This window comes from Gorilla gorilla, chromosome 3 (assembly GCF_029281585.2).
Source record: "Gorilla gorilla gorilla isolate KB3781 chromosome 3, NHGRI_mGorGor1-v2.1_pri, whole genome shotgun sequence".
In the NCBI taxonomy this organism is placed as follows: Eukaryota; Metazoa; Chordata; class Mammalia; order Primates; family Hominidae; genus Gorilla; species Gorilla gorilla.
This window is the reverse complement of record NC_073227.2, coordinates 61,573,042-61,585,915: the sequence shown is the minus strand read 5'-3', so window position 1 is coordinate 61,585,915 and position 12,874 is coordinate 61,573,042.

The window sequence follows — 12,874 nt, the reverse complement described above, 5'->3', positions numbered from 1 at the left end:
TTACATTAATTGATTTTCAAATGTTGAACCAGCCTTGCATGTGTGGTAGAAATTCCACTTGGAGATGATGTATAATTATTTCATGCATTGTTCAACTTAATTAACAAATATTTTGTCAATAATGCTTACACCTATATTCATAAGATATGTTGGTCTGTAGTTTTATTTTCTTGGAATTTCTTCATCTTGTTTTGATGTTAGGGTAATGTTCGCCTCATAGATTATATTTCTACAATTTGAAATATATTGTAGACAATTCTTATAACTTTTTGTTTAAATGCATAATAGAATTCACCAGGGAATCTATCTGGGCCTAGTGCTTCTTATTTTGAAAGGTTAATAATTATTAATTTAATTTATTCAATAGATGTAGGCATATTCACATTGTTTATTTCTTTTTGTGTAAGTATTGGCAGATTATCCTTTTCAAGGAACAGGTCCATGTTATCTATATTATCAAATTTGTGGACATAGAGTTCTTCACAGTATTTTTTGACTATCATTTTAATATTCTTTGGATCTGTGGTAATGTCCTTTCTTTCATTTTGATATTAATTTCTTCTGTATTTTGTTTCCTTAGTTATCCTGGCTAGAGGCTTATCAAGTATATTAATGTTTTTTCAAAGAACAAACTTTTTGTTTCATTGCTTTTTGTCTGTTGTTTTCTGTTGTAGTTTTTAGTATTTCTTTTCTTCTACTTACTTTTGATTTAATTAAATCTTCTTTTAGTTTCCTGAGCTAGAAGCTTAGATAATTGATTTTAGATCTTTCTTCTTGTCTAGTATATGCAATCAATACTATAAATATCCATCTATGCACTGCTTTTGCTGCATCCCACAAATTTTGATAATTTGTTTTCATTTTTATTTCGTTCAAAAACAATTACAATTTCTTTTTATATTTCATCTTTTACTCATATTCTATTTAGAAGTGTGTTGTTTAACCAGAATATTCTTTAAAGTATTTACAAATATACTTTTTAACCCCCTTACTTCAACATGTGAATGTAATTATCTAAGCAGGATATCTACCTAGGAATTATTACCTAGGCAAAAACCTCTGTTCAATTTCCTTTTTGTTTCCTGAAGTGTCCTTCCTCTCTCTCTTTTCTCCACATGATTCATTAGTTATGTTTTCAGATTCTAGACAATTATTCATTGTGTTAATATGACCAATCATATCAAGAAATTATGGCAAAAACTGCATCTTTGTGGTTACCATTGTGGTGCTATTAATAGGATGTTAAAAATTTCACTGACTCAGATATTCTTATGTCTTTAAGGCATATGATGATTCAAATTTCATCACTGAGCTCGTTGCTTCAGAGTAAAAAGAGTAAGAGATGGTTAGTATTCACATTTAATTTCAAATGCCTATATGAAATTTATAACAAAGATTTTATAACCTTTTTATTCTCTAAGAAGTAGTAGAAGTCAATTTTGTAAAATCATGTAATGTTAGAGCTAGAATGGAGGCTAGTGCTTATAGTCTGTTCATTTTGTAGATAACAAAATAGGTTCCAAGTCAATGTCTTGCTCACAGTCGTAAAATCATGGTTTGGCTCTTCTAACTATGAGCAAACAGCAATGTTTTTCCTTTAATCACTGTGCTTCCCTTTTGCACATGGATCGCTATTTCCAGAAATGTAAAATATAAAAAACTATTGCTATTTCCAAAAATGCAGGATATTTTGAAACCGTTGATCCTTTCTCAAGTTATTTGAAACTCACTAGAGAACAAACATAATGATTATTCAACACTCCCACCATTGAAGAAGGTGATGTTCCTTACAGCAATTTAGAGTTGCTTTTTTTCAAACCATAGAAAGCACGAACTATGATTGTGTGGAGACCAATAAATGAACGTCTGCTGACAAAATGATTTAATACAGACTGTGCAAAGTGTCAATTATTAAGTATTTCATACCCAGTGATAAGGGACAAGGACAGATAAATTACCACTTTAGTGACACATTAGAAAATATGTTCAACAGACATGAGGCATCTGAATTGACAAGTTAGAAATGATCCCATTAGAGGAATAAGAATCATGGGAAAAGAAACAGAAAATTCTGTACTTTACATTAAATAACAGTGAAAAGTTATTTAGAATTCCTGAAAGATTTAGTAAACATTGGGTCCATATTTAGTAGAATTTGGGTACCTATAGGGTTATTTTTCTAAGACACTGTTATTTATTGCCAGTATACTTAATATTGATTTTAATCGTGTTGAAACTAAGACTATAATTTTTCAAGTTATAATCCCCATAGTTTACCTAATCCAGTGATCATATATTATTCAGCTGTATAATAATCTTATCTGCCTTCAGTGTTTTACTAATTCCCATAATCTTTGTATTTATATGTTTGCATTTTATGAAGTACCATAGAAAGTAAACCATTCCAACTTGCTTTACCCTCTTGTTTCATGTTAATGTACACAAAACATTAGAGTGTATAGGGATATGGTATGGTAGATCTCTATCAGTAATTTCATTATTTTTCATATTTTCAGCCTTTATGAAGAAAACGAACATTTTTTGCTCTAGGGCTGTACTTATCAAACTATAATGTACTTGCAATTCACCTGAGAATCTTGTTAAAATTGAGTTTAATAAGACTGGGCTGATCTGAGACTCTGCATTTCTAAGAATCTCCCAGGGGATGCAGATGTTGCTGTTCTACAGAGGACACTTTGAATAGAAAGTTGGGGCAGACTGTCTAGACCAGCAAAGCAGGTGGCCCCTAGAAGGTTGTTAGAAAGGGAAATGTATGGCCTATTCCCCCACCTGCTGCATCTTAATCTCTATGGGTGGGACCAAACCCCATGAACCACTGTCTAATTCTACTCATTCTTCCAATTTAGTTTCACTTAGTTTCTTTTTTTCTTTCCTCCATGCAAATAAGCCTTAAAAAAGATGCATAAAATAAATATATTACATTTACTGGGTTCTTGGCTTAAAACCCTTAAAAATTTATGTTTGGATTTAATTAAAAAATAAAATTTAATGGCAGTAAAATGTTTTTTGATAAAATGTTTAGTTAACATAGACTTATCTCGCCTCTTCCAGTGAAAATTACCCTTCTAAAGAACAAAGTATATCAGTTCTGTGAAATTTTACTGTCCACTAATATCATATTTATAATTTATTAGGTGTTAATTAGGGTTTAATTGATCTTCCTGGTTTCTACAAAATTCCGACGAATTTAATACCTTTTTCTTAATTTACATTAGTTTGCCTATGTAATTAAATCAAAGCTTTGTTTGAGAAATAGTTATTTTCTGAATTAGCTCACTGAATCATCGTATACAATGCATGAACAAAATATTTCTAATATGTTTACATACGTGTCATGTTGCATAATGTTAGATATTAAGCATCGTATAATTTTCTTAAGTTTGACTAGTTTCTTCTAATACCTAAAGAATGAGAAAAAATGACATCAATGTATATATGAGTCACAATAAAATAGTGAGCACTCTGACATTGCCTTCAAAGTTTGGCATAAATGCTGGATATTGAAAAGCAGTTTCCCTCTCAATTCTTAACTAGAAATATTACAATGGTTATATGAAATTGTACAATTGTACAATTCTGGCTAGGAAAATTTTATAAGGACTACAAAAAGGAGAATGAGGTCATTTGGAGGACCATAATCCATATTATATATTAATATTACATATTAAAAATGTATCCTAATTTCACTTTAAGTAAAATTTTTATTTTCATAATATTTTAAAAATATTTTTATGTTTTATGTTTTTTCTTTTGAAATTAGCCAAAAGAAAAAAGTATTTAATGGCAATTGTTTGTTTCATATAAAAATTAACATGCATTCTCAGAATCTCTGTGAATCATGCCCTTTGTAGGGACATGAAGGAACTGAAGGCCATTATCTTTAGCAAACTGGTGCAGGAAGAGAAAACCAAATACTGTATGTTCTCACTTATCAGTGGGAGCTAAATGATGACAATACCTGGACATATGGAGGGGAACAACACACACTGGGGCCTATCAGACGGTGGGGTGTGGGAGGAGGGAGAAGATCAGGAAAAATAACTAATGGGCACTAAGCTTAATACCTGGGTGATGAAATAACCTGTACAACAAACTACAACGACATGAGTTTACCTATATAACAAACCTGCACATGTACCAACGAACTTAAAATAAAATTTAAAAAGGTAAAATAAACTTAAATTCCAAATTTTTTAAAAAAATAAATAATGGCAAAGAGATGAATATGAAAAGTGGAGTTAATGAAGTCAGCATGATGTTATTTCCATATACAGGAATACCTCAAAGATATTATGGGTGTGGTTCCAGAAAGCCACAATAAAGTGCACATTGCAATAAAGCAAGTCACATAAGTTATTGGTTTCCCAGTGCATATAAAAGTTGTTTACACTATATACTCTAGTCTATTACGTGTAGAATAATATATGTCTAAAAAATGTACATACCTTAATTAAAAATAATTTATTGCTTAAAAATGATAACAATCATCCAATCCTTCAGCAATCATAAGTTGTTATTTTTTTGCTAGTAGAGGGTCTTGCCTCGATGATGACAGCTGCTGACTTATCAGGGTGGTGGTTGCTGAAGGTGTGGGTGGATGTGGCAATTTCTTAAAATAGGATAACAGTGAATTTCTGTCACAGCAATGGACTCTTCCTTTCATGAAATATTTCTCAGTAGCATGTGATGCTATTTGATAGTATTTTATCTACAGTAAAACATCTTTCAAAATTGGTGTCAACCCTGTCAAAACCTGCATCTGTTTTATAAACAATGTTTCTGAAATATTATTAATCTTTTGTCATCATTTCAATGATATTCACAGCATATTCACCATGAGTAGAATCCATTTCAAGAAACCACTTCCTTTACTCACCCATAAAAAGCAACTCCTCATCCCTTTGAGTTTCATCACGGCATTGTAGCAATTCAGTCACATCATCAGTCTCTTCTGCTAATTATCTTGCCCTTTTTACCACATCTGCAATTATTTCCTCTACTGATGTCTGGAACACCTCAAAGTCATCCATGTGGATTAAAATCAGCTTGTTCCATACTCCTGCAAATGTTGATATTTTGACTTCCTTCCAAAAGTCAGGGATATTCTGAATGGTATCAGGAATGGTGACATTTTCCAGAAGGTTTTCAATTTACTTTGCCTGGATCCATCACAAGAATCACTATCTATGGCAGCTGTAACCTTATGAAATATATTTCTTAAGCAATAACACTTGAAAGCCAAAATTATTCCTTGACCCATGGGCTGCAGAATGGATGTTTGTTAGCAGGTGTGAAAACAACGTTAGTTGGCCGGGCTTGGTGGTTCACGCTGTAATCCTAGCACTTTGGGAGAACAAGGCGGGCGGGTCACAAGGTCAGGAGATCGAAACCATCCTGGCTAACACGGTGAAACCCTGTCTCTACTAAAAATACAAAAAATTAGCTGGACATGGTGGCACGCGCCTGTGGTCACAGCTACTTGGGAGGCTGAGGCTGGAGAATCGCTTGAACCCAGGAAGTGGAGGTTGCAGTGAGCCGAGATTGAGCCTCTGCACTCTCCAGCCTGGGCGACAGAGAGAGACTCTGTCTGAAAAAAAAAAAAAAAAGAGAGAGAGATAACAACATTAGTCTCCTTGTGCATCTTCATCAGAGCTTGCATGACCAAGTGCACTGCCAATCAGCAGTAATATTCTGAATGGAATATGTTTTTCTGAGCAATAGGATTCAACAGTGAGCTTTAAAAATTCACTAAATCATGCTGTAAAAACATATGCTTTCATTAGGTTTTGTTTTTCCATTCATAGAGCAAGGGGCAGAGTAGATTTAGAATAATTGTTAAAGGCCCTGGGATTTTCAGAATTGTAAATGAGTACTATTACAACTTCAATTCACCAGCTACATTAGCCCCTAACAAGAGAGTCAGCCTGTACTTTGAAGCTTCTGTTTTCTGGCTACGAAAGTGTTAAAAATGGCATCTCCTTCTAATATAAGGCTGTATCATCTACATTGAAAATCTGTTGTTTAGTGTAGCCACCTTCATTAATGATCTTAGCTAGATCCTCTGGGTAACTTGTGTCACCTTCTGTATCAGCACTTGCTGCCTCACCTTGCACTTTTATGTTATGGACATTACTTCTTTCTTTAAACCTCATGAACGAACCTTTGCCAGCTTCAACCTTTTTTTTAGCAGTTTCTTCACCTCTCACAGGCATCATAGAATTTAAGAGAGCGAGGGCCTTGCTCTGGATTAAGCTTCAGTTTATGGGAATGTTGTAGCCGGTTTGATATTCTCTCCAGACCACTAAAACATTCTCCATATTAGCAATAAGGCTGTTCGTTTTCTTATCATTTGTGTGTTCACTGACGTAGCACTTTTAATTTTTTTCAAGATCTTTTCCTTTGTATTCACAACTTGGCTAACTGTTGGATAGGTTAACAACCTAGCTTTCAACCTATCTCAGTTTTTGACATGCTTTTCTCACTAAGCTTATTCATTTCTAGCTTTTGATTTAAAGTGAGAGATACATGATTCTTACTTTACTTGAACACTTAGAGGCGATTGTAGGGTTATTACTTCACTTAATTTTAATATTGTTGTGTCTCAAGGAACAAGGAGGGCTGGAGTGAGATGAGGGAGAGAGACAGGGAAATGATGAGTCAATGAAGAAATCAGAACATATATATTTATGACATTCACCATCTTTTATATGCGCATTTCATGTTAAACCAAAACAATTATGATGGTAACATTGAAGATCACCAATCTCAGGTCCCTATAATGCCTATAATAATAATGAGAATGGTTAAAATATTGTGAGAATTACACAAATTTGACACAGAGACACAAAGTGAGCTTGTGCTATTGGAAAAATGACACTGAGAGATTGCTCTATGCAGGGTCGCCACACACTTTTGATTTGCAAAAGTTGCAATACCTGTGAAGTACAAGAAACCAAAGCACAAGAAAACAAGATACACCTGTATGTTCAATTAAACTTTTCTTTTTTTTTTTTTTTTTTTTTGAGATGGAGTCTCGCTCTGTCACCCAGGCTGTGGTGCAGTGGCACGATCTCAGCCCACTGCAAGCTCCGCCTCCCAGGTTCACACCATTCTCCTGCCTCAGCCTCCCAAGTAGCTGGGACTACATGTGCCCACCACTACGCCTGGCTAACTATTTGTATTTTTAGTAGAGACGGGTTTCACCGTGGTCTCGATCTCCCGACCTCATGATCCGCCTGCCTAGGCCTCCCAGGGTAATGGGATTACAGGCACTAGCCATCGCATCTGGCCTACTTTTTGGTTTTTAATAAATTTTTGTTGAAATTTAAAATACATGTGACAAGTATGTGGCACACATGGCATAGTGTGTACCTTGATGTGTTTTTCTGATATGAAGTTTAAAATATAGAATGTACAACATTTTACTTGTGTATTAAAATTTATTTTTTCTTTATTACTGGGCTCCTTTGGGAAAGATATTGTCATGGCCATCTATGAAATTCCTAGGCCTGCATTTAGCAGATATATGGTAAACATTTACTGAGAATACAGGAAAGAACAAACATAAAATAACTAATACATTAACATAGTGATTTCTGCTTAATTAGACAATTGTCCTATATAACTAGTGTTAACTCTTATTTGGTCTTCATAAATCGTTATCATAGTGTCTTGGGGAGCATCACAGAAACAAGTACTGTATCAATAAATATTTTCTTGTTGGCATTATTTAGAACAAACAAATGCATAGCTATTAATAAAAAACAGAAAACTTTCTTTTCTATTATTGTATTTAATTCTCTATAGGTAATTTTCATAAAAATTGCATGCATTCCAGACATGCTTGTGAATCAAGACAACTTTCAAGATTTTAAGCAATCTGTATCAGAAACTTTATGAAATAAATGTTGTTGACTAAATAAGGGAAGAACTCCTCGTTCACACAGAGAAGGATGATGTTCACTGCCATCAACTGCCTGCAACATCTTGTTATGCCTCATTATAGACTACTTAACGTTTAAATTTTATATATATAATTTAAAAACTACTTATATATAAGCATATAATGGTATAATATGTAGTGTGCAATATGTATTCATTTAATATATATATGTTACATATAAAATTGAATCCCTAACACATGTAGCATATATTGTCATATATGATGTATATTTTCATTTTACTTTTATTGTTGCAATATAATTACTACAAATTAAAGTTTCCTTTAGGAGTCAATGTCAATGTAAATTGCAAAAATAAAATTAAAAAATATAGTAATACAGAAAGGTCAGATGAGTTATAAAAGTAGTGATTGCGGTATTACAGCAACTTGACTAGTCTTTCAGATAAAGGTAACCCTTTCTCCCTATTGCTCTTTGTCCTCTCTCCCTTTCTCCCTCTTTATAGTTTAAAAATACTCTATAGAATTAACCTGAGCTTGAACAATTGTTGTGACAGCAATGAAGATCAATGAGAATTGCTTTTAGAAAGATCATTCTGTTATACTTTTTGCTCAGATTTTTATTTATTTAACTTATTTATTTGGCAATAACATATTATCTTTACTCTGTCTTATTGTGATAGATTTAAGAGAGGAAATTTCAAGTGTAGGTTTGACCAAGGGAAATATTTATAGTTGAAATTGCTTTTCATATGATAAGGCTCTTAGTTCAAATTAGGATTTTTTTCTTTTAATAATAGTTGTTACAATAATTGCCAAAGTGCCATGCATATAAAATGCTTTTCTTTGTCATCCCAACATATTTTATACAATATTTAAATGTGTTATTTATAAATTTATGAAGCTCATAATCATTGGACCTCTATTTTTTCTATGTAGGACTTAAAACACTCAGAATGCTATTGATAATGTATCCCAGAATACTGGCTAAGATTTCAGTGAAATGATCAGAAATAACTATCTTTAAATTCTGGCTCTTCCACTTATTAGCTCGTGTTTTTTGCAAAACTTATCTAATTTTTGTGCACCTTAATTTGTAAAAGTCTGCATAATGGAGACAGTATTATAAGACACTTTAGGATTATTCTAAGAATTAAATAAATTGATATGCATAAAACATTTATAATGTACATAAAATGGTCTATCAATATTGATTATTAGTTATTATCATTAGTTATGCACTTTTTACTGATATTATTATTAATCATTTTGACAGGATGATAAGGAGGAAGTTTAGCAGCTGATTCAGGAGAGTGCAAAGGAGAAACACCTGAAAATTTTGCCTGAATGTCTCTGTTTTTTCAGCCAGTACTAGCAGTGCACATCTCAATGCTATCACACCCTAATCAAGGTCTAAGTCCATCATCAAACAAGTGATTCTGATTGGACAAATGGAGACCCAAGATTTATAAAATCATCTCTATAAATTATAATCAAAGACAAATGTAACAGTAAGGCTTATTTTTTAAAAAACTCTATCATATTTACATTTATCTTCACTTTGATTTTTATCTTACTTCTATGAATAAGATTTAAAGATGAAAGATTGAAAACAGTTTTTTCTTTTTTCTTGTTGTCTTGGCACATTTTCATAATTCAGCAACAACTTAAATAAATTAGGTAATACAAATTAGGTAATGAGAATAATAATTCTCTCTACTTCCACTAGTCTTTGTATTTTTCTTTTCTTACTGTGTTTTTTTACCCATGTTTGAAGCTTTTATTTTTTAAGTGCCTCCAACCTGGGAGAAGAAATGACTTAACATGGAGTGTTGGAAGCGATTAATGCCTATCTAGAGAGCACAGTGAAACATGAGTACCTTCACTGTAACCTAGGCAAGCATTAATCAGTACCTCAGCACAGCCTGAAGTGACTTTTTGTGATAATAAAAATGAAATTTTTCTCCCAAATGTATGTCAAAAATATATGTTCCAAGTATTTCTCTGGAAAGAAACAGTTCTTGATGAAAGCATTTTATTTCTATATGAAATGAAACATTTTCTGATTTGACACACAGCATGTCTATTCTGGGGTGGTTAGGAAAATACAACCCTTATAACTCAGAAAATGAGTGGTGGTTGTAAATTATGTCAAAGCCCATTACACAAAGAGAATGTTCTTCAAAGGTAGGTAATACCATATATATACATAAGGGTTATCAAAAACCCATTAAATTTGACCCTTTTAGGTTTTCCAGCTGAGATTAATTTCCCAACATAACATTGCCCTTTTAAATAAAATCTTTCTTTATCAGAACCTCTTGTTCTCATGGGAGGTATCCACCATTTCCTTGATAGCCAGGGGCTAACCAGCAACCCCTCACAATCTTGTAAGGCATTTCATTTAAATTTATATTGAGAAATTCATAGTCTTATTAAGTTGTCTTCCCTTGAGATTCACTTTGCCATGTTTCATTGGTATGTCGTTTTAAATGGTGCCATTTAAAACCTTGCCCCATATTTTTATGGGCCACGCTACAATCAAATGAGGTTAAATCAAGACTTGAATGTTTCCATGTAGATAACCAAAGAAGATATTTTTCAATATTTTGGTTTTATATTGCTTATGCACATGTGCTGATTGAAATTTCCATGATTGCTCAATATAATTAATTGTACATCTTATAGTAATGATAACGATTATAAATAATTAGTGATTCTGTCCATTTTGAAAAATAACATAGCCAATGACTTAATAGTCTAATATCTTAATTTGTGGCTTTTTTTTTTTCATCTCCATGTGGCCTACTTGATAACTGAAACAGTACTTTTTGATCCTGGTAATTAGTTGACGAATTTCTTTCCTTTTTTCCAAAACCAGACGGTTTTTTGAAAATCTAAAGACCCATCAAAGATCCATAGCTCACTTAAACTTCCATACTGAGTTTCGAGGCCTTCAAATATACATGTTCCTGAACAAATTATCCTTCCTTTATATTCTTGTGAAAAAAAGTTCAAGCTATTCTGGAACCACTGGTGTTCTTTAAGTCTGACATGCCGTTTGCCCATAGGAGAGCCTTTGGAAGCAGTTGAAATAATAGCCGTTTAAAAACTCAGCCACACAACCACTCAGGAGATGATGATGATAATAACTGTATAAGTTTTCCAGGGCTGCTGTAACAAACTGCCACAAACTGGGTATATTAAAACAACAGAAATGTATCGTTTCACAGTTCTTAAGGCCAGAAGTTCAAAATCAAAATGTCGGAAAAGCCAGGTTCTCTCCCATAACTCTAGGGAAAAACACTTCTTGCCTTTTTCCTGGCTCCTGGAGGCTCAAACTTGGCATTCCATAGCATGTAGTCACATAACTTCAGTCTCTGCATCTATCTTTACATGGCTTTCTATCCTGTGTCTCTTTCTTCTCCTCTTTTTAAATGGACACAGGTTATATTGATTTAGGATCCACTGCAATGACTTTAATTTTATTATATCTGAAAATACCCTATTATTTCCAAGTAAAGTTACTTTCAGAGGTACCAGGGGTTAGAACTTCAACATATCTTTTAGGGGGACACAATTTAAGCCATAACAATGACCATGACTATAATAATAACACAGAGAGACATGTTTTTGAATTATTTTAATCATAATGTCTAATCCTTACCAATGTTTAGCAAAATGAGAATTATAATTTCCATTTAATCTGGGAGAAAATTGAATCTCAGGGAAGTGAACTGATTTTTTTTTTTTAAGATTTTATGGTGTCGGAGCAAGGATTAGAGTCTAGATTTTTCTGAGTATATCTTGTGTTACAATGACCCTGTTAACAGAGTGAATTGACAACATTATTTCCACTGGCAGCAGTGCCCTGGAGTAGCTGCTATTTCTCCATATTATCTGCAGGCAGGTGGTCTCCCCAAGCAATGGACTCCAACATTAGCAGCTTCTAGAAAGTTTTCCAGCTTTAGCTCCTGTATTTTGAAGTGCTGGTGTTGCATACAAAGTCTCATTTCAGTAATACAAGTTCTCTAAGGTAGCATATTTTGTAGAAATTATTAATTATATAGCTCTGAGATGTTCCTTGCTTACTCAATAGTTTCCAAGTCCTTTCACTGTTGAACATTTTAACATTTTCTCTCCTGGGCTTCCTTGTCATGGAAGGAATCTTGGTGAGACATGTAGTGACGGCAACTATGCTATACAGACCCCTCATAGATATAGGTCCCCACACACTAAATATATCAGGAATTGAATATAAAAGCTGGAAACCGAGTGGCCAGGTATTATCACAGTAAATTATGTCAGTACTGGGAAACACTGGTTTAAATTGAAATTTTTAAATGGTCACTTACTAGATGTGTTAATTTGGAGCAGAGTAACAATACCTAACTTGTAGAGTCATGAAAATTTAATAATAATATTTATAAAGCTTTGCTTAATTCATTTACCAGATCTAGGAGCTTTTTAGATGAGTCTATGGGGTTTTCTAGGTATATGATCATATCATTAGCAAACAGCAACAGTTTGACTTCCTCTTTACCGATTTTTTCTCTTTTCTTTCTTTCCTTCTTTCCTTTTTTCCTTCCTTCCTTTCTTTCTTTCTCTTTCTTTCTTCCTTCCTTCCTTTCTTTCTTTTTCTTTTTCTTTCTTTCTTTCTTTCTTTCTTTCTTTCTTTCTTTCTTTCTTTCCTTTCTTTCTTTCTTTCTTTCTTTCTTTCTTTCTTTCTTTCTTTCTTTCTTTTTCTTTCTTTTTCTTTCTTTCTTTCTCTTTCTCTTGCCTAACTGATCTAGCTAGGACTTCCAGTACTACATTGAATAGAAGTGGTAAGATTGTCTTGTTCCAGTTCTCAGGGGGAATGGTTTCAACCTTTCCCCATTCAGTATTATGTTGGCTGTGGGTTTATCATAGATGGCTTTTATTACATTAAGGTATGTCCCTTTCATGCCGATT